At 43.9% G+C, this 20,304-nt stretch overlaps 1 long non-coding RNA gene across 10 annotated transcripts in view; it reads left to right on the forward strand.

Annotated features, from left to right (window-relative positions):
- LOC101412618 (uncharacterized) overlaps positions 1-20,304 on the forward strand; it is a 405,636-nt gene that overhangs the window by 365,834 nt on the left and 19,498 nt on the right. For 2 of the 10 annotated variants that reach the window (XR_011645693.1, XR_011645692.1), the window contains one exon: positions 225-13,807. The exons of the other annotated variants lie outside the window; for them this stretch is intronic. This is a non-coding gene — a long non-coding RNA (uncharacterized lncRNA). Of the gene's footprint in view, positions 1-224; positions 13,808-20,304 lie in introns of those variants that run through there. 10 annotated transcript variants of the gene reach the window in all.

Below are 20,304 nucleotides of genomic sequence, written 5' to 3' on the forward strand. Positions count from 1 at the left end.
TAATTATAAAAAATATAGTATCCACATGGTAATTTGTAAAGTTCACTTACACCTACCCCCCTTGCTCCATGACCTGAGGTTGGTATCATCATTCCCACTGAACCAAAAAGGGAACCCAAGGTCCAGCAGTCAGTGAAGGCCACAAGACAGGGAGGGCCAGAGCTCGAGTGGGAACCAGATCTTTGTTCCCCAATCCCATTCTCTTTCTTCTTATGACTTTTCAGGGCACCCAATCCTGGACAACTCTTGCTGGCCTCACTCATACCTGGATCAGTCCCACTGGATGAGAAGTTGTGGGTTTTGAAGGCTTCTGTGGAGCAAGATGAGGAGTTGATCTCTCAACACCTCTCTAAGACAATGTTTATTAGAGAATTTACTCAGAGATGAAAAGACCATATGAGTTCCCTCTCAAATCTGTCACTTAGTAGCTGTGTGACCCTAGGTCAGTGATCTAAAGTTTCTGTGGCTTAATAATGCATCTTTAAAGTACAATTGTGAATATTGCATGAATGTATTATAAAGCACTTGGAACTGTACCCATATATGTATTAGCCATATGAACAGTCATACTTTATGTTCTTTGTTCCCCTATGCCCTGTTATTCTCACTATCCTAGAACTCATCATTCTGATTGGTAATTTTCTTCCCCATTAGCTTGGGAGGTTTTGGAGAAAGGGTGCATGTCTTACTCACTGCTATATCTCTAGTATCTGGTGTATGCAAAGTCCCAAAGAATATTTGTTGATTCAATGCATGAATGAATACATACATGAATGGATTATATAGTGTCACCAATTTAAAAGAATTAGACAAACATTTTCCATCACTTATTTCCTGGTCTGTGAAAAGAGGCATAATCTCTGCAGACACAGACAATAAAACAAGGGGGTAAGTGCCTCTTCAAGTCTTGTTCTTCCTGATCCATACCTTGACCAATATGTCTTAAGCTACTTTTGGAGACAGAGTCAGTGCTTAGTGGCCAAAGCCTCCACAGCCAATTTTCAATGTCATCTAGAAAGTTCCTTGATTAGGTATCAGATTCATGAGGGCAAGGGCTTTGGTCTGTTCTCTACTTTATCTCCACCACCTAAGAATTATGCCCACCACCCTGTAAGCACTGGGTCCACATTTGTCAATGAATACATAAACGGTCAGTGGATGTTCTTCATTTTTATATGAACTCATTATAAGGAAGTTTAAATCCAGAGCTATTTCTCCATCTATCATGGAACCTTAAGTTTGAGTCTCCAGTGTTCCCAGGCAAGGACTCAATAGAATTAAAAGGTTTCTGTTTGCACAAAGCTATTTACCAGGATTACTGAACAAACAGGAGAAGTGGAACAAAATGATAAAAACAGTCCGTGGGGCTTTCTTGTGTGATTTTTTTTCTGAGGTCTTTAAAAGCATGTCCAGTGACTTGTGAAATTGACTTCTTGGAGAAGGGGGAAAAAAGAAGGAAAATGGACACATTATCACAGGCTCCATGGCTCAAGCTGACTGTTGCTTAACCCCACCTTTGCTAAACTCTTTTGGAGTAGGAGGCACATAGGACAATTCCTGGACATTCCCTGGAATCACAGGTAGGCTGGGGCCAGGGAACGTTGCTCCAGTGGAGTGACCTGGCCTTTCTCAGAAATGAGAGTTCATTTATGTAACAGAATCCAGGTGGTGGGACAATCAGATGGCAGGCAGCACTGCTGGGCTTGGGTTATCAGAGGCGGTGTCTTAGAGGCCCAGAGTGGAAATATTTAGGTAGCTGCTGTGTTTCCCACAACTAAGAGAACTGCCACTTAGAAAACCGTCTGGCAGCTCATTTAGTCTGAAGTGATCATTACTGTCTCCATCTATCCGATGAGAAAACAGTGCCTTTAACCATTACAATGAACTTGCCTAAGGTTACTCAGCCAGGAATTGACAGAGCCTGGATCCAAATTCTTGTCTTTTCACTCCATGTCCTAATCTGTTCCCTATGGTGAGAATCTAAGCAGCCTCACCTTTCCCAAGTCCCCAGTCCAGGAACTGGGAACCTTTGACTCCTTGTCATTATTTCTGACACTTTGCACTGCCACTTGCCTTTTCTTTTCCTCTGCTCTGTAACTCTCAGTCTCCAGCAGCTCCCAGGAAAGATACATAATCATTGAGGGTACCAGATGCTCCTTGAGGTGGGGCAGCGGTGGTTGCAGCCTAGCGAAGGCACACAGCCGAGAACTAATTGAGGGCTCACTCAGCACCAGGCCTGGAGCTGAAGACTCTGTGCCAGAGCTTGCTCAGTCCTTGCAAGAACCTAGTGAGGTGGGCATGCTGCCATCTCCATTTTACACGTGAGGAGACTGAGGCTTTGAGACCCACCTGCCCAGGGTCTCACAGCTGGAAGGCAGGCGCTCTAAGACTCACACAGCCTGAGCACATACTCCAGCAGATGCTTGTGAAATGCTGCTGAACAGCACCAGGGGTTCTCAAGAGGTCCTAGGACACGTTGTATTCACCTGGCAACTTGTTAGACTTGCAAATCCTGAACCTCACCCCAGAACCACTGAATCAGAAACTCTGGGGGTAGGGTGTAGCAATCTGGGTGTTGACAAGCCTTTTGGGGCTGCTGGTGCCCACTCACTGCTGTGCTCAAGGGAGAAGGGCTTACCGGAGCCCTGTAGGGACCAGGAGAGCTTTCCGTCTTGGGAAGAAGTTTCTTCCGGAGGGGTTGGGTTGGGGATGTGGGCCACACCCTCAGGAATGGTGTTGGAGGAAGCAGGACCTCTTCAGAGAGAGGATGTACTGGGAAAAGGAGGGAGGGGAGACCAGCACAGCCAACTTTCAAGAGTGAGTGTTGGTAGGACAGGCTCGGCGAGCTTCAGTGACTCGCACAAGGACACATAGTGACAAATTCAGGACTCAAACCTAGGTCCCTGCCTCCTTATTGGGTATATTCCCACCACACCTTCCCCCTGAGAGAGGATGTCAGAAAGCTTTTGTGGGAATCATGAGAAATTCTCCCAGGAACTGTCACTACTTCTCCTGACAAGACCTGGAATCAGGGAAAGAATAAAAACGACAGTTGTTCTGTGGCTCCAGGAGGGAGCAAGGAGGAAGTGGCTGGGATTCAGAGGGGTGCAGGCAGGAGACAGTGGTGACTCCCATTCCAGAAAACCACGGCTGTCTCGGTATTGTGAGCATTGCTGTCGCTGTCTAGAGGGCTATATGTGTTCTAGTGTGTTCTAAGTACAGTGCAGCCCAGGCAACGTGGAACGTGATTCTAAGCTCGGTCGAGTGACCCTAAGCAGGTTATTTAACCTCCCCGAGGTTGGTCCCTCATCTATAAAATGAGGATAATCAGATTTTCCTATCTCACAGGATTTGGGGGCAGTTTAAAAGGCAATAACGTATGTACAACACTTAGCAGTTTGCTGGCTCATGGTGAGTGGTCGGTAAACCTGCCTTGTGCTGTTGTCATCTCTTATCCAAGGACTTGTCCAAGGAGCACAAGCAGCCATGGAATTAGGGGGAAGCCAGTGAGAGCTGATGGTGTCGGTGTCGCAGCTCTTTGCTGCCCCAGGGACCTCCCATTATTTGTCATCGCTACCTCTTGATTTACTCATGCCCCCCTTTAGCCACCTCCCTGGCCCTCATCCTGTGAGGGCTTCAGTTTCAAGAAAGCGCCTCTTTAATTCCTTGTTCCCAGGGAGAGCACGGGTCCAGCTCCCCACCCACCCCAACAAACACTGTCAAATGACCTGGATGCCACTTTCAGGGAGGTGGTGGGCAGATGGCGGAGAGGAGCCTTTTCAAGAGATCTCAGCTGGGCATTCCTTTCTGATTGGTTGCTTAGCAGATTTAGGGCAAAACAAGTTTTGCAGTGTCCTCTTACCGCCCTTTTAAAAAGGGCACTGATAGTTACCGATCAATTGCAACATGCCAAGAACTGCCTGGCACTTTTTAAATGTTTTTTTTTTTTTTCATTCATGTGTTGCAATAATATTTGCAGAGCGGGTTTAATTATTCACACATTATAAATGGGGAAGCAGAGATTATGTCACTTGTAAAGAAAAATAAAGTATGAGAAAATGGAGTTTGGAATCAGGATTCAAATCTGCTTTCTGGCTCCAGTTTCTGAACTTTTGTCCTCTGTAAGTTGATGTCTTAAATGGATGCCTCCCTGGAAAATGAGTATTTTTATAAGGAGGTCCCTTGGCAAGGTAAGTAGAGAAGGGTTTGGGGGAACAAAGGACCCGATTTCCTTGAAATGAAAGCCGTCTTTCCGCTGGCCCTGGTGGCCAAGTCTGGCTCGGCCCCTCTGTCTCAGGCATCTCTTTGCCCTTTTTCTCTTATGCCCCTTTCTTTGGCTTTGCAAAATGTGCATTAACTCCATCCAGAGTTAAGTGAAGAGAGGTCAGTGAGAAGGCAGCTAAGGGCTTGACTCTAGATAGAGCAGGCACAGAGCCACCACTGTAAATGTAAAGACACAGACAACAGTGCATCTGGTTATTTATCACAGGGAGAATGCTGCCAGTTTGGAAAACTGACTGATAAACCTCCAAAATTGGGAGTTTGGAAATAGGTGCAGTTCTCAGTGTTTTCTGTGTATTTACTCCCAATAATTCTTATAATAACTCAAAAATATATTCAGTTACAGACCCCATTTACAGATGAGAACACTGAGGCACAGGCAAGTTGATTAACTTGTCCAAGGACACACAGCTGGCAAGCAGGTTTTAAACCCAGGCATTCTTGTGACAGAATGTTCATTAAAGGCAAAGTTCATGCCGGAAGTTGTGATCTTGTCAGCACTTCCCCATCAACTGTATCTCTGCTATCAGCAGAAAATGAAAATGCCCAGCTAGAGATGCTTAAAGGGAAACAGGGAACAGAAATCACTCAAGTGCTCTATGCAGATGGAAGGATGTGTGTCAAAGCCAGGAGGGGACTGTCCCCTCTTAGTGATAGCAAGAAGAGAGTTGAGAGAATATGTTCAAATAGTTCCAGATAGTTCCCAGAATCAGCTGGAAGAGCTAATTCTCCGATACTTTCATCTTCAGACTCCTTACCCGATTCGACACTGTCATACCTGCCCTGCAAAAACAGAGTTTCCCTAGGAGCCCAGAGGAGAGCCTCCCTCTTCATGTTTCATAATTTCATGTGTGAACAAATCACTTAGAGAGTGTATCTGTAAGTTCTGCTGCATAACAAAGAACTCCCACATCACAGTGGCTTATGGCAACTAGCATTTATTTCTTGTTTCTATCACGTGGCACTTATTGGTCAGCTGTGACTCTGCTTGAGTATGGAGAGAGTACTGCTTGGGGCGACTGCCGCTCAGCTCAGTAGTTCTCCTCTGTCTACGGCCCCATGCGAAGGAGCAGCCTGTTCTCCCGTTGAAGGCAGGAGTGCAAGGGGTCAAGCTCAGCCATGCAATCCCTTTGAACTTCTGCAGGGATGCGGCTCACTGTCTACTGGCCCAAGCAAGTCACCTGGTCCCACCTGACAATATAGTGGGGAAGTTTTCTGGACCCATCAGGGGGCATGGCAGGGGTGGGATGAATAACGCTTTTGAAAAGGACTGTTAACTATAATATAAAGCAAATTGTCACAGGGAGTTTGTCAACAACGCTAATTTCAGGGCCCTTCTCAGGCTATTTTAATTCACCAGGCCAGAGTAACAGCAAAAATAGTGACTGTAATTGTAACATGAAGACAATAGCTAACATTATTGTTTGCCTCTTATGAACCCAAAACTGTGTTTAGTGCTGTAAAGGCCTGATGTTGTTTAATCCTTACAACAACTCTGTGGTGGGAACTATTATGATCTCCTTTTCACAGGTGAGGAAACAGAAGCCCAGAGAGGTTCAGAAACTTGTCCTTGGCCACACAGCTGATAAGTGATGGAGCAGGGAAAGGAATCATGTAGTGTGGCACCAGAGCCCCAAGTCTTTTTTTCAGTTCTTCGAATAAGCCAATCTCTTTCAGGCCTCAGGGCCTTTGCACTTGCCCCCTTGGCCCAAGTTATATATCTTCCCATTCTTTCGCTTCATTCTTCAGGTTTCAGCTGAAACAGCACATCCTCAGTGGGACTCCCTGACCTTGTCCCGTGACTTACCCCGTTTATGTACCCACTAGATTTTCTCAGCCTCATTTGACCTGTGCTGTGGCAACTTGCTTGGCAGAGAGCCTGACCTCCTGCCCATCGCCTGGCTCCTCACACTTCAGGATGTCTCAGCCCTCCCCAGAAAAGCCAGAAGGTGGAGTCCACAGATAAATCTCTCCCTTCCTTCAGCTGGATGATCCTTTGAGGCATGGTTGTCCCAGGTGGCCCATCCCCTGCTCCATTGACTAGAGTTTCTTGTGAGGCCATGGCCAGTTTGGGCAAACACCACCTTGCCTTTGCCTCCCCCCATTCCCTGCCTCACTCTCCTTTCTCTGGGACTGCACCTCCCTGAAACCTTTGGCAGGTAAGTTGACTGCAGGCTCTGCTGTCATAGGATCTCAAGCTAAGGGATCTCCCACTTAACTGGAGCCCCTGTATTTTTCTCACCCAGTACTCTTGAGTTTTCTCTCACAACCTTAACAAAGTGGGTGATTGTGTATCATACTTACATTTGTGTGATTACCTGTTTATTCCAACTCTCTCCCCGGCTACTGTAAGTTCCATGAGGGCCAAGGTAGTTTAGTGTTTCCATCATGGGCACAGGCCCAGTACGTAACAGGCCCTCAAGAAATGAAATTAAATGAATGCACAGCTGTGGCTTTGAATCCCTGCACTGTGTTGTCTCAGACACGTAACTAAAGCTTCATTTTCCTTCCTTTTTAGAAAAATGGGCTTGGGTACCTCTTTCAGAGGCCTGGTGCCAAAATGTGGTGACGAATGTAGGTGTTTAATAACTGATAATAATTGCTGGTTTTATTGATTTATTGAAGTGTATTGGTCAGCCAAAGGGGTGCTGATGCAAAATACTAGAAATCAGTTAGTTTTTATGAAAGGTATTTATTTTGAGACAGTAGCTTACAGTTACCAGGCCATAAAGTACAAGTTACCTCCCTCACCAAAGTTTATTGACAGGTGTTGCAGCAAGATGTCATGCCAATATCTGCCAGGGTTCAGGCTTCCTGGGTTCCTCTCTTTCCAGGCTTGCCTCTCTCCAGGCTCAGCTGCTCTGCTAGCTCCGCAAGGCCAGCTGTAGACTATCAGGAGAATGGCTTGTTTCTCTTCCTGGGGCCTTCTCTCTTTCCTCACGACCAAGCTACTCTGTGTGCTGACTTCCTGGAGCTCCAACTTAAGATTCCAGCATCAAAACTCCAACTTTGTCCTTTGCCATGTCTTTTATCTGTGAGTCCCCACCCACCAGAGGGTGGGGGGCTCAACACCCTACTGACATGGCCCAATCAAAACCCTAATCATAATGTAATCATACCCAGGTATAGACCAGTTTACAAACATAATCCAATATCTATTTTTGGAATTCATGAACAATGTCAAACTGCTACACCAAGAGATTGATGATAATTTTTGCAAAGGTAAATAGTAAGTATTTTAGGCTTTGTTGGGCCTTCTATCTTTGTTGTACCCAGTCAAATTTGCCGTGGTAATGCAAAAACAGCCACAGAAGTGGGCATGGCCATGTTCCAATAAAACTTTTTTTTAAACTTCATTTTTAAAGAAGTTTTAAGTTGCAAAAAAGTTACATTGAAAATATAGGGCATTACCATATAGCCCACCCTCTTCTTCCTCTCTCATTCTCCCCTATTAATCGCATCTTAAATAAGTGTGGCACATTTGTTATAATTGATGAACAAATACTGAAGCATTGCTATTAACCATGGTCTATAGTTTACATTATGGTTTACACTCTGCACCGTACAGTTTTATAGGTCTTGACAAATGTATAATGGTCTGTATTTGTCATTGCAAAATTGTTGAGAACAATTCCAATGCCCTAAAAATGCCCTATATTCTACCTAGTCTTCCCTCCCCCTCCTCTCAGAACCTATGGCAACCACTATCTTTATGTCAATGTTACAAGTTCTTCCATTAGTACAATAGTAAGTCTACTTGGGTCCGTGGTTGCATTCCCTCTTTATGTTTGTTCATTCCTCAGTCTTGATGATTTAGGGATGGAGATGCCCATCCTGCTTCAGACTGGGAAGGGGCTTAGACCTTATGGGGCAGGTGGAAGGAACTGTTTTGCTTGCAGTTGTAGACACTCTTTTCTTTTTGGGATGGGCATTGTCCATCATTATTTTGTTCATTGTCCTCAGTGAGTTCGATGAAATGGAGGGTGGGCATTGGCTACAACTCTGCTGAGATTCAGGTCTCAACCAGCATATGAACATACCAAAGATTTAAGTCTCTGAGACATATATTTAATGGATATAGTGCTAATTATAGTCTCAAATAAAAAGGGTGGAAGAATCTTGTGTAGGGAAATTATAAATAAGCCTAACTCTGTTACAGTGGGGAAATAGGTTATCATATATTCCAAGGTAAGGCCCACCAATGGGGTGCTAATTTTATGGGGTTGTCTGCCTTGTCTATAGTGTCTGGATCCTTCTAGAGCCCCCAGGAGCACCGCTGTTTGAGGTTTTGTTTACTGTGGCAGTCAGTGAGATCCTTTTGAGATGTGCATAAGTGTAAGCTCTGGAATGACCACCTGACTCACTTTGAATCTCTTTACCATAAAAACTCTTTTGTGTTAAATTTGCCTCCCTTTTGGTCAAAATCTTTTTCCAAATGCATCACTGGTTGGGGCTTGGTAGTAATCCCTCAGTGCCAGGGAAGCTTATCCCCAGGAGTCATGTCCCATGGCAGGGCTGGGGTGGTGAGGGGTCATGGTGGGGGAAGATAGTGCATTTTTTGCTGAGTTTGGCTTAGAGAATGGGCACAGTTGAGTAACAAGGAGGTTTTCAGTAGGTAACTCATATGCAACAGATATTATTAGGCTAAGTTTCAATTTTACAAGAATAAGGCTCACAAGTACAAGCATTAATATTGAGGGCTTGGGGAATTGGTCTGGTTTTTTTTTTTCAGGCACTGCCTATCTCCTCTAGGGATTCTTGCCATTCTGTTAGAGAACATAGTAGAACTCCCCAGGATGGGAATTCAATATATTGTTGGTTATAGTGCGTCTTCACCCATCCACTGAGATAAAACCCTTTGACCACATATTCCATAGAGGCATGCCCCAGGTGCATCCTTCACCACACAAACCCCCATCACTGACACTCTGCACCAGGGACCCTCCCCTGCCATACTTGCCAAATGAACACTTCCACAATTGTATTCTCAATTACAGTGCACTACATCCCCAGAGTCACCTGTTTCTTCCTCTAGGCCTCCCTCCAGCCCTAAGAATGGCTCAACCCACCCCCCACCCTGCTCACACTCACACTCCGTTATCATTGACCCCATTCATATTGCTGCACCCCCATCACCCCCATCTACTGCTAAACCTTCCCATCCACGTTATCATAGAGTCTACCCAGACTGAGCATTAGCTCACCACTCTCTACCCACTTTCTATCTCCTAGTAATCTGTCATCCAGACTCTAACTCTGTAAGTCTGCTCAATATCCTTATTTCATATTAATGAAATCATGCAATATTTAGTGATGGCTTACTTCACTCAACATAAGGTCTTTGAGCTTCAACCATGTTGTTGCATGTGTCAATATTTCATTCCTTCTTACAGCTGAGTAATGTTCTATTGTACATATATATCACATTTTGTTTATCCATTCATCTGTTGATGGACACTTGGGTTGCTTCCAACTTTTGGCAATTGTGAATAATGCCACTATACACATGGGTGTGAATGTATCTGTTTGTGTCCCTGCTTTCAGTTCTTCTGGGTATATTCCTAGTAGCAGGGTTGCCAGATCATATGGCAGTTCTATACTTAGCTTCCTGAGGAATCGCCAAACCATCTTCCACAGTGGCTTCACCAGTTCACTTCCCACGAGCAGTGGATGAATGTTCCTAGCCCTTCGCATCCTCTCCAACACTTGTAGTTTTCTGATTTTTATTTACAAAAACAGGGGGCAGGCCAGCTTGACATAGGGTCATAGTACCCAGACCCCTGTAAGAGATGGTCTAAGCAACAGGACTCTAAAAGATGCTTCTAGGTCACATCATCAGACTGCAAACATTCTGGAGCTTTGTAGGTAAAACTCATTCCTTCCCAGTGTTGAAGATGAGCAATATATTCCTGGCGGTGACAGCGTGCTAGCAGGGAAATCCATGTTCTCAGAGATTGTGTTAGTTGATAATATTTCTCTAAGAAGTATGAGTGGTGTGAGCCCTCCCACAGATTTTCATCCTAAATTCTTATTTCCTTATAACCACACCTTGTCTCTATGTGCCTCCAGAGCTAGTCTGTAACAAGAAAACTTGGAATTTGAGAAGACTGAACTGATCTTTCGCTTGTCTTTCAAGTAAGACCCTTTGTAATAGGGTGTATCTATCAAGACTGAGTGGTTTCTTGAAAAAGGTATTAAAGACACCAAGGATATATTTGTTAATTTGTGGAGTAGGACAGGGTAGGATATTTTTTGTGGTTGTCTTTTAGACTAATAGGGTCAGGAGAACAGGATGAGTGTAGCTTGGGGAGGTATAAAAAAATGTTTGTAGTTTTTTAGGCTCCACTATGGGCCAGATGCCTGGAAGGAGCCCAGGGACTCCAGGGTTGCTGGTTCATCTACTCCCCATAGTGAAATTGGGGTAGAGTTAACTGAAGAAGCGGGCAGCAATGCTGGGGATTTCAAAATTGCATCTGTTGGGGTAAATATGACATGAGGTGGCTGGCCCCCTCACCCCTCTGTGCATCACTTTCCCCATTTGTGAATGCTGCCCTTCTTGTGCAGATGAAAAATGATCATTTCAAAATTACCTTGCTCATTGCCTAACTCAAAATTGTCATGGATAAATGGATGCTACAAGTCTTTATCTTTTTTAATTATTGTTAAAATGTGACAGTCTGCTTGTCCTAACAAGGGTCAAACCTATCCATGATGATCACCTGTCTGTTGGACTCTGATACATGTCAGCTTTGGGTGTCATCGAGGACCAACGTCCTGCATATCTTTCTGTCCTTCCAAATCCTTAGTGTTTCAGCAGTCACTTCCCTCATGGTTGCAACATGTCTGCCTCAGCTCTAGACATCATATCATTTCAGAACATCATCTTAGGCAAGAAGGAAGGGCCTCCTGCTCAGGTGCTTCTCCTTGAGAATCTTCAAGAAGGTTCCTTGAAAACTTGCTCAAATTTATCATTGACCAGAAGGGTATCACATGTCCAGCCCTAGACCAATCAGTGTCATAGTGAATGGGGCAACCATGACTGGCATAGAAAATCATGATTAATCCACTGGGACTGAAACAAAGGAAGAGGAGCCATGGTCACTGCGTAGGCAGGGTCTGCCATCCCTCCATTCTTGTACTTTTCACTTCATGGATAGAACAGATGTCTGGTTTTTTCACTAGTTCCTTACAGAGTCCCTGAAACAAAATAGGCACTCAGTATATATTTGTTTGGGAATAAATAAACAATGAATAACATGTCCCCCCTTTGCCTTTTTTTCATTTATTCATCTGAATCTGATGTAGGTGGTCAGGGAGCTATTTTTCCATTTGAAGACAACTCTTCCTAAATTTGGTAACAGGGTAAGATGTGCATATGACCTAACACACTTTTTTCTAGACTTCGGGGTGAGTTGGAAGCAGTGGAGAGCCTGTGTGGTCAAGGAGAGCCCTGCATGGGTGAGGCTGGTGGACTCCAGGGCTGTGTGGACAGGTAGGAGCAGACCATTCCATGCACGGCTGGAAATCAAGAGAAGTTTGCTCGCTTTAATCCCCTGTCTGAGCCATTTCCTCTAGCTTTTCAAGCTCCCCTATTAAGAATGTCAACAAACTAAAAAGTGCTCTGCAGAGAGTAGTTCAGAGAAATGGTTTGAAATGCCCTGAAGCACCTCGGAAGCATCCGTTATCAAGCACTTAATGAGATAATTATAACCTTTTCCTACTTAGCTTATAGAATTGGAGATCTAAGCACCTTTACTAGGTTTAGCTTTGTTTATCTAGTTGTAGAGCAGCACTGGAAAATATATTTTTAAAATACGTGATTATTCTGTATTTTTCCTGATTTCAGTCTTTTTATCCCCTATGCTTCCCTGGAAAGAGATGTAATGGCTGAGTGGTTCCCTAATCTTGGATAAGTCTGATCACTATTACTTATTAGCACATTGGGAAAGTCCTCAATTTCCTCTTCTGCAAAATGGGGCAATGGTGGAGGGTGGGTCTGGCATAATGTCTGGCACATAGTAAGGACGCAAAAGTTGCCCCCTGTAATTGCTTTTGCCAACATGTTATACTCTTCAGTTTGCAATTGAACTGAGAACTTTACCAAAGACAGTTGTAGTTGTCAGCTTTGAAAAATAGTTAATTCCATTTGGGAAACCCCAATGTTAGTCCGTATAACAGCAGTTAGTCAACATTTGTGAGGTGACTTCTGTGTTCTTGGCATCATGTTCAGTTCTGGAGTTTTATTCAGAACCTGATGGGGTCTGTGTTGCTGGAAATATCTTTGACTGATTATTAGCAGTCAAGTAAACATAGTTAAAAAAACAGACTTGATAGCTATCCATCTATCATCTATTTATCTATTTATCTACCATCTATCTATCCCTATTAATTTTGTAGAAATCAGAGGTTCTTTGGTGGCGAATTGACCGATTATATCACTTGAAATGGTCACTCCAGTTTCCTTGAATTAGTTCTGTCCCGAGGTTGGGTGTGAGGCATAGACTTATGAAACATAGCAGCATGGAAAGCCCAGCAGACCAGAAGCAGGATGATATCTGGCTTCACCAGTCTTGTTCATGAACACACCTGGCACTTCAGCTGAATTGCCTCACCATTCTGGGGCTCAGCTTCTTAATCTCTAAAGTAAGCATTAAAAACCCCTCCCACAACATATAGCTGGTTATCACCAAGTAAAAATGAAGTGATCTTGTTATGGTACTTATTATCATGCTTGCTTACTGTGGTCTGAGAGGAGACTTCTTTCAGAAGCTGAAAGTTCCTTGGGCCAAGTATGAAAATTCATATTTCCAGCTCTCTGAACAAAACTCAAACTAAATGTAAGAGGAGACATTAAAATATATTTCTGCCTTGATCACCAGGAAATCTGAATGGACTAATATGGAAGTTTAGGTCCTCTGAGAAGCACACACTGAGACAGCATTAGATTTGCAAGAAACTTGTTAAGGAAAAGAGGAAAGAAGTAGAAGGTGGCTAGGAGAGCCTTCAGACATGGATACACTTTTCATACCTGTGAAAGGAAGGAAGAAGGAAGACAGATTGGGAAGAAAGTCTCAGACTGCAGTGCAGTTCTGAGGTCTAGCTTTTGGTTAGGCCACTGCAGAGTCCTTGAGCCAACTGGGGCTGGACTAGACCCCTTGCCTTGCTTAATCGTTTGGCTGGGAGCAGCCCTTGGGAAGTGTGTCCTTGGGGTAAACTCAGAGTACATCTAGCAGCTGGGCTTTCCCATAGCAGGAGGTCTGAGTGGCACATTTTTATGGCCACCTCACTAAATTGTCAGGGCTTTTCGGTTTGAAACACAGATACATTGAGTTTGCAAAACAAACCAGAACATTTGTGATAGTACAGCCTTTTGCACCCAAATCAATACTTCATTCCCTCCTTTGACTTTCACTTCCCCCCTCTGTTTCATCTAGACAAATCATGCTGAAAGCCCCACCCAGGTTTGTAGAGTTCCTCATTTGATGATTTTTTAAAAAGCTGTATGTGAATAAATTGCATGAACTTCCTTTGTTTTATCTTCTCGATGAGTTATGATTTACTTTCTTGAGTTTCATACATTTTTTCCCTCTTGACCCATCATTCCTTTGGTTAGAAAAGGTCTTTGAAGCCAGTGTGCCCCTGCAACTTCAAAGCTTACCAGAACATACTCAGTTATTGGAAGTTTGGACCAGTAGCATAAAAATTCCAAAAGGTAGATGATTGAGAAAAAAGTTTTAAGGAAATAATTCATGGGGGATGAGAGGATGTTATAGGAGGCGCTATAGGGTTTGCTGAGTGTATGGCACTCTTGAACCTTTCGGTTTTACTGGATGCTGCTTCAGAGTTCACTGAGGGGCTGCACTAGGATTTAGCATTCTAGAATCCCAGGCAATGGCTGTTTGTAGGGAGCTCGAACAGTGACTTGGCTCTTTCAATAGGAAATAGGTTGATTTTTCTCACTGCAAATTAAGTTGTTGGGGAATGTGGCAGAGACTAACTAGATGTTCACTAAATCCATTTCCTCTTCTGAGTATACAACTGGGTGAAATTTCCTAGCCTCCATTATAGTCGGCTGTGGTCATGTGATTGAGTTGTAGCTAATAGCAAGTGGGTAGAAGTGAATTTCACTTCCAAATGTGACCTCTACCTGCCATGATATTCTCCCATTCTCACTCATCCCTCACCTGCTCATTGGATGCTCAGGACCCAGTGAACTCTAAGGTTCTAGAAGAGGACGGAGCCACTGAATGAAGGAACCAGGGTCCCTAAATTACTGAGGAGCTGACCCACACTGGACTAGGAGGTGAATGAGAAATAGGCATTTTTTGAGTTAAGCCACAGAGTTTTGCAGTAGGCCGTAGCAATTGTCCTACTTTAACAAAACCCTGAGAGAGGGTATAGGAATGCTTTGGAACAAGGATCATGGCCATAGAAAGGAGATGGGGTGGAAGGGCAGTGTAATTCCACTTGGCAAACACTTCCTGAGTGAATTTTGAATCTATCCCCATGCTGGATCTTGAGAATATGCACAGGGGCGAGCTACGGGTGCTGCCCTTCAGGCCCCAGAGCTAGCAACACGGGGAGGCATAGAGACATATCCTTGTGATACAGCTTGACAAAGCCAACAAGATGTACAATGTACCCAGGGGGCCACGAGATGGGATGAGGGTGCGAGCAGCTGTTATTGTTCCTGGGAGAGAGCATGAGAGCAAAGAGCAGGCGTGGGACTGACACCTGGGAAAGCCAAAAAGCTTGGAAAACCAAAATTTTAAACTCATTTGGTGTTAAATTTTACCTGACTTCACTTATTAAACTTATTTGGCAGGAAAACCTTCCCTGAAGTGGCATGAATTTATCCATTGTCTTTATCCCACTTGAAGTGGACTTTCACCTGCTTGCCGCCAGAAACTATTAAAGTGTGTGTCTATTGAGTACTCCCTAGGTCCTGCTGCAGAAATTTTATAATTTCTGCATATTCACTCTATTAGTTTCTAAAATCTAAAAAATGGTGACTAATGAAACACAGCTGGATACAAGGTTGTGGCGCTTACTAATCATTACCTTTACAGGGTGCTTGCACTTCGCCAAGCACTTACAGTCACATCAGATGGGCTGCTGCTCTGGGCAGGGCAGCCTGGCATCACAGGTAGCAATTACTCGTCTCTCCCACTTCTCCTTGCTCCACTCCTCCCACCTCACCCTGCTCAGGCACCCTGGCTTTCTTTCTCTTTCATGAATAAGGCTTCACATTAGCTTCTCTCTCTGCCTGGAAAGCTCTTCCCTGCTCATCACAGGCTGAATCATTCTCACATCTCACTTTAATGAGCCCTGCCCTGAGTCTGCACCTACTGGTGGCCTCTCCTGGTGACACAATCACATCCCTCCACAGACTTTCATCATGGCACTTACCAAAAGCTATAATAATTTTATTCTTCTTTACCTGCTTATTACAGGTAAGTCTACTCTCCTGTAGGTTAAGTTTAATGTAATGTCCAAGATGACAGGAGCCCTGCCTGCTGCTCACTGCTGTGTTCCTAAAGTCTGCAATAGTGCCTGGCACATAGGAGGTGTGTGATATAGTTGTGGAATAACTGTTCATCTCAATGAACAGGGTATAAAACTTAACACCCTCCAAGTCTGTGAGCTCCTTATTGGCAGGTCTTTGTTTTAGAGTGATGACTTATGGTGGAAAGACCATAGATCTTTTATTTTATTCTATGATCAGACACAAACTAGCTGTGTGACCCTGCGCAAACAGCATCATCTCTCTGGGCCCAGGTTTCCCCTTTTGTCTGATGAGGACATTAATAGTATTTACCTCAATAAGATCTTGTATATATTAAGAGATTTTTGTAACATTCTTAGCACAGTACCTTGCACATTGTAGGTGTTTAATAAATGTTGGTTTAATGAATGAATGAGCCAGAGGAATGAAGGCACATAAGCCTTGGCTCCTTTCCCTGAAATCTTGCAGTGCCCCTATCCCTATCTAGTCCCAATGGAACCCGGTGAGAGCAGGTGGTTGGATAAAGGATTGGAACCATTGCAGCACACGAGCCATAACTGAGTACTTACTGTATGCAGCTACTGTAGGACAAATGGAGATGGCTGAAACATGGTCTCTGTCCTCAGAGCAGTGGTGGCATTTCAACATGGCATTAGGCATTGGAAGCTGTTGATGGGTGGAGGCTTGGGGAGGGGGCAGGGGGAGCAGGGGCAGTGTACAGCATGAGCAAAGGCGTGGACATGGACTGAGGATAGCGGGTTGGGGAATGTCGAGGGGTCTAGGGTATGGGAAAACAGTGGCGGATGGAGCTGGGAGTTGCCTTAGGACCAAACCCATCAGGACCATGAATCCCAAGCTGAGGAGATGGGACTCAATTCTGTGGATACTGGTGAGTCGATGGAGGCTTTGAAGAGAGAAATGGAATGACCCCGTTAGCCCCAGAAAGGGTGATCTAAGAAAGAACACCCCGACATGGCATGTCAGAACAAACCCAAAGCGGGCAGGCCCCTTCAGTGGGATGGGGGAAACGTCCTTGTCCATTAATAAAAATTAGTCTTTATTTTCATTTTCAATGATACTAGTCTCTAATAATTGAATATTGGGAACTAGTTCTTCTATGTGGGGAGAAGCCTAGAAAGGGCAGGGTTTAATCCCTCTCACAAATGAACTTACTTAAGAAGAGGGGAGAAAAATCAGACTCGCCAAACAGTTAACATTGTTTCGCTCAACCGTTTTCTGTGCTCCTACCACACACATCAGTGCTATGCTATGGGCTGGGCGAGAAGGATGAAGGCACATGCCTCCTCTCAAAAGGCTTGACATTCCACTGGTAAATAAGCAAGTGCAGTGGTGTTTGGCTAGCAGCCAAGAAGAATGGAACAGAGAGTAAGTGATGGGCAATTTGGTAGCAGAAGCAGGTTCCTAGAGAATGAGAGAGTGGAGGAAGCCTCATCAGCGGGGATGGGACTTCCACTGGGTTTTGACTGATGGCTCTGAGGAACAAAGTGGGATGTTAGGAGGACAGGGTTAGAGAGAACCAGAGTGCCTGGGAGGTGTGGCTCCCGGCCCACTTTCCAGCTGTGTGACAGTTCACTAGAGCACGTTTATCTCTGTGCCTAGTCTCAGCATAAAACAGGAAACCCGGGAGAGCTCACTTGCAGGGTTTTTCAGATTATAGAGCAAGCAAAACTTCTACAGGGCCAGATAGCGAATATGTTAGGCTTCGTGGGCTGTGTGGTCTCTGTCACAACTACACGACTGTTGTTGCAGCGCTGAGTAGCTGCAGACAGTATGTCAATGAATGCACGTGACTGTCTTCCAAAAAATCTTTATTTATGGACATGGAAATGTGATTTCATATGAGCATCAGACAGCAAGAAATATTGTTATTCTTTTCATTTTTTTTCTATCATTAGAAGTGTAAAAACCATCCTTAGCTTTCTGGCCTTATAACAACAGCTGGTGTGTCTGATTTGAATCCCTGGCCGTTGTTTACTGGCCCCTGGGATACAGCGTGCAGGGCTTCTTCACCTTTTTTGTTCCACGGACCCCTTTGCCAGTCAGGTGAAAACCACGGACTCCTTACTAAGTCCACATTATCCTGTGTTATTTAACAATATATCACACCTGCACCAACATGTTCCCGCAAGAATAATGTTTCTGTGAATTTCAATTCAAGCTCATGAACCCCTTGTTAAGAACCCCTGGAGACCATTACCAGACATTGTATGTCCTCCTGTGGTTCACTGGATAGAACGTGGAGAGTGTGGGCTATGATGTGGACCATTGACCATGAGGTGCAACGGTGCTCAGAGATGTATTCACCAAATGCAGTGAATGTCTCATGATGATGGAGGAGAATGTTGCTATGGGGGGAGGAGTGGTGTGAGGGGGGTGGGGGGTATATGGGGACCTCATATTTTTTTAATGTAATATTAAAAAAATAAATAAAGACCAAAAAAAGATAAAAAAAAGAACCCCTGGATAAAGCAATGATCCCCAAATGTTAGTTATTGTTGTTAACCCCACTAAATGGGAAAATTGGAGTCTAGAGAATTCCCATGAGACTCTGAAAAGAATTCTTGCCACAGAAGTGGATCTTCATCAAATGTTCCAAATCAAGAGAGAAGAGTTGCAGCAATTCAAGGCAGGAACTCTTGGTCCATTCCTCACCTTAGATTTTCTCAGGTCTTTTTACATACTATTTTTAGAATTCTCTAAATGGCAGCCACAGGAAAACAAACTCTCCAAAACAGAAGAAAAGAGAACTGAGATGAAGGAAAATGCCTTTTTCAGTACTTACTAGTGATTTGCCATGGTGGTGACAGCCACTGATCCCAAGTCAGAATTAACTCACAATTTACTCAAAGACATGTGAGCATGAACAATCAAACAAAAACAAAACAAAACAAAACAAAAAGACCTTCAGATTTTTACTTTAAAATACACTTGTATTTAGTGATCTGTGACTCCTCCCCTCCCTCCCTTAGCAATCTTCCTACCCCTCTCCTTCCTCAGGGGAGGGATGAGTGCTTTAAATAAAAATAGGTGCAAATCACTGTGTGAATGAAAGACTAAATTCCAGCAATAACATATTAAAATATCAAAATGTCCAGTTTTCAACAAAAGGTCACAAAACATACAAAAAGAAGCTGGAAGTGATGGCCCAGGCAAAGGATAGTATTGTGGCATTAGAAATCATCAATGAGGAGGACCAAATCTGGGACATGCCAGACAAAGACTTTTTAAAAATGGTTCTAAATGTACCAAAGAGCTAAAAGAAAACATGGACAAAGACCTAAAGGAAATCAGGAAAATGAGAGATAAACACAAAGAGAATTTCAAAAGAGAGATGGAAATTATGGAAGGAACCACACAGAGCTGAAGACCACAGTATCAGAAATGAAAAATTCCCTAGAGGGGTTCAGTAGCAGATTGGAGCTGGCAGAAGGGAGAATGGGGAAACACAAAGATAAGACAGTTGAAATCAACCTGAGGAGGAGAAAAAAGAAAGAATGAAGGAAAGTGAAAAGAGCTTGAGGAATCTTTGGGGCATAATCGAATACACATGTGGGAGTCCAAAAAGGAGAAGAATGAGAGAAAGGGGCAGAGAGAATATTCAAAGAAATAGTGCCTGAAAACTTCTCATATTTAACAATAGACAGATATACATATCCAAGATACTCAACAAACTCCAAACAGGACAAACATGAATATATCCATGCCATGGCACATGGCAATCAAATTGTTTAGTGCCAAAGATAAAGATAATTCTGAAAATCACAAGAGAGAGGCAACCTGTCATACACACAGGGGACTCAATAAGATTAAATGCTGATGTCTTATCAGAAACTATGGAGGCAAGAAGTCAATGGGATGAAATATTTAAAGTGCTGAATGTAAAAGTTTCTATATCTGGCAAAACTTTCTTTCAAAAATGAGGGAGAGATTAAGATATTTCCAGCTTGGGAAGCAGACGTGGCTGAACTGATAGAGTGTCTGTCTACCATATGGAGGGTCCAGGGTTCGATTCTCAGGGCCTCCTGACCCATGTGATAAGCTGGCCCACATGCGGTGCTGCTGCATGCAAGTAGTGCCGTGCCACACAGGGGTGCCCCCGCATAGGGAAGCCCCACACACAAGGAGTGCACCCCTCGAGGAGATCTGCCCTGCATGAAAAAAGTGCAGCCTACCAGGAGTGGTGCCACACACACACAGAGTTGATGCCAGCAAGATAATGCAACAAAAAAGAGACACAGTTTCCCAGTGCCTCTGGATAATGCAAGTGGACACAGAAGAACACACAGCACATGGACACAGAGAGCAGACAACAGGGTGAAGGGGAGAGAAATAAATAAATCTTAAAAAATAAAAGATATTCCTGGATAAAAGTCAAGGGAGTTTTATGGAACTAGATGGAACACTAGATGGAACATACAAGAGATACTAAAAAGAATTCTATAGACTGAAAGGAAAGGACAAAAGCCAGTTGATGAAAGCCTCATGAAGAACTAAAG

The sequence above is a fragment of the Dasypus novemcinctus genome, chromosome 14 (assembly GCF_030445035.2).
Source record: "Dasypus novemcinctus isolate mDasNov1 chromosome 14, mDasNov1.1.hap2, whole genome shotgun sequence".
In the NCBI taxonomy this organism is placed as follows: Eukaryota; Metazoa; Chordata; class Mammalia; order Cingulata; family Dasypodidae; genus Dasypus; species Dasypus novemcinctus.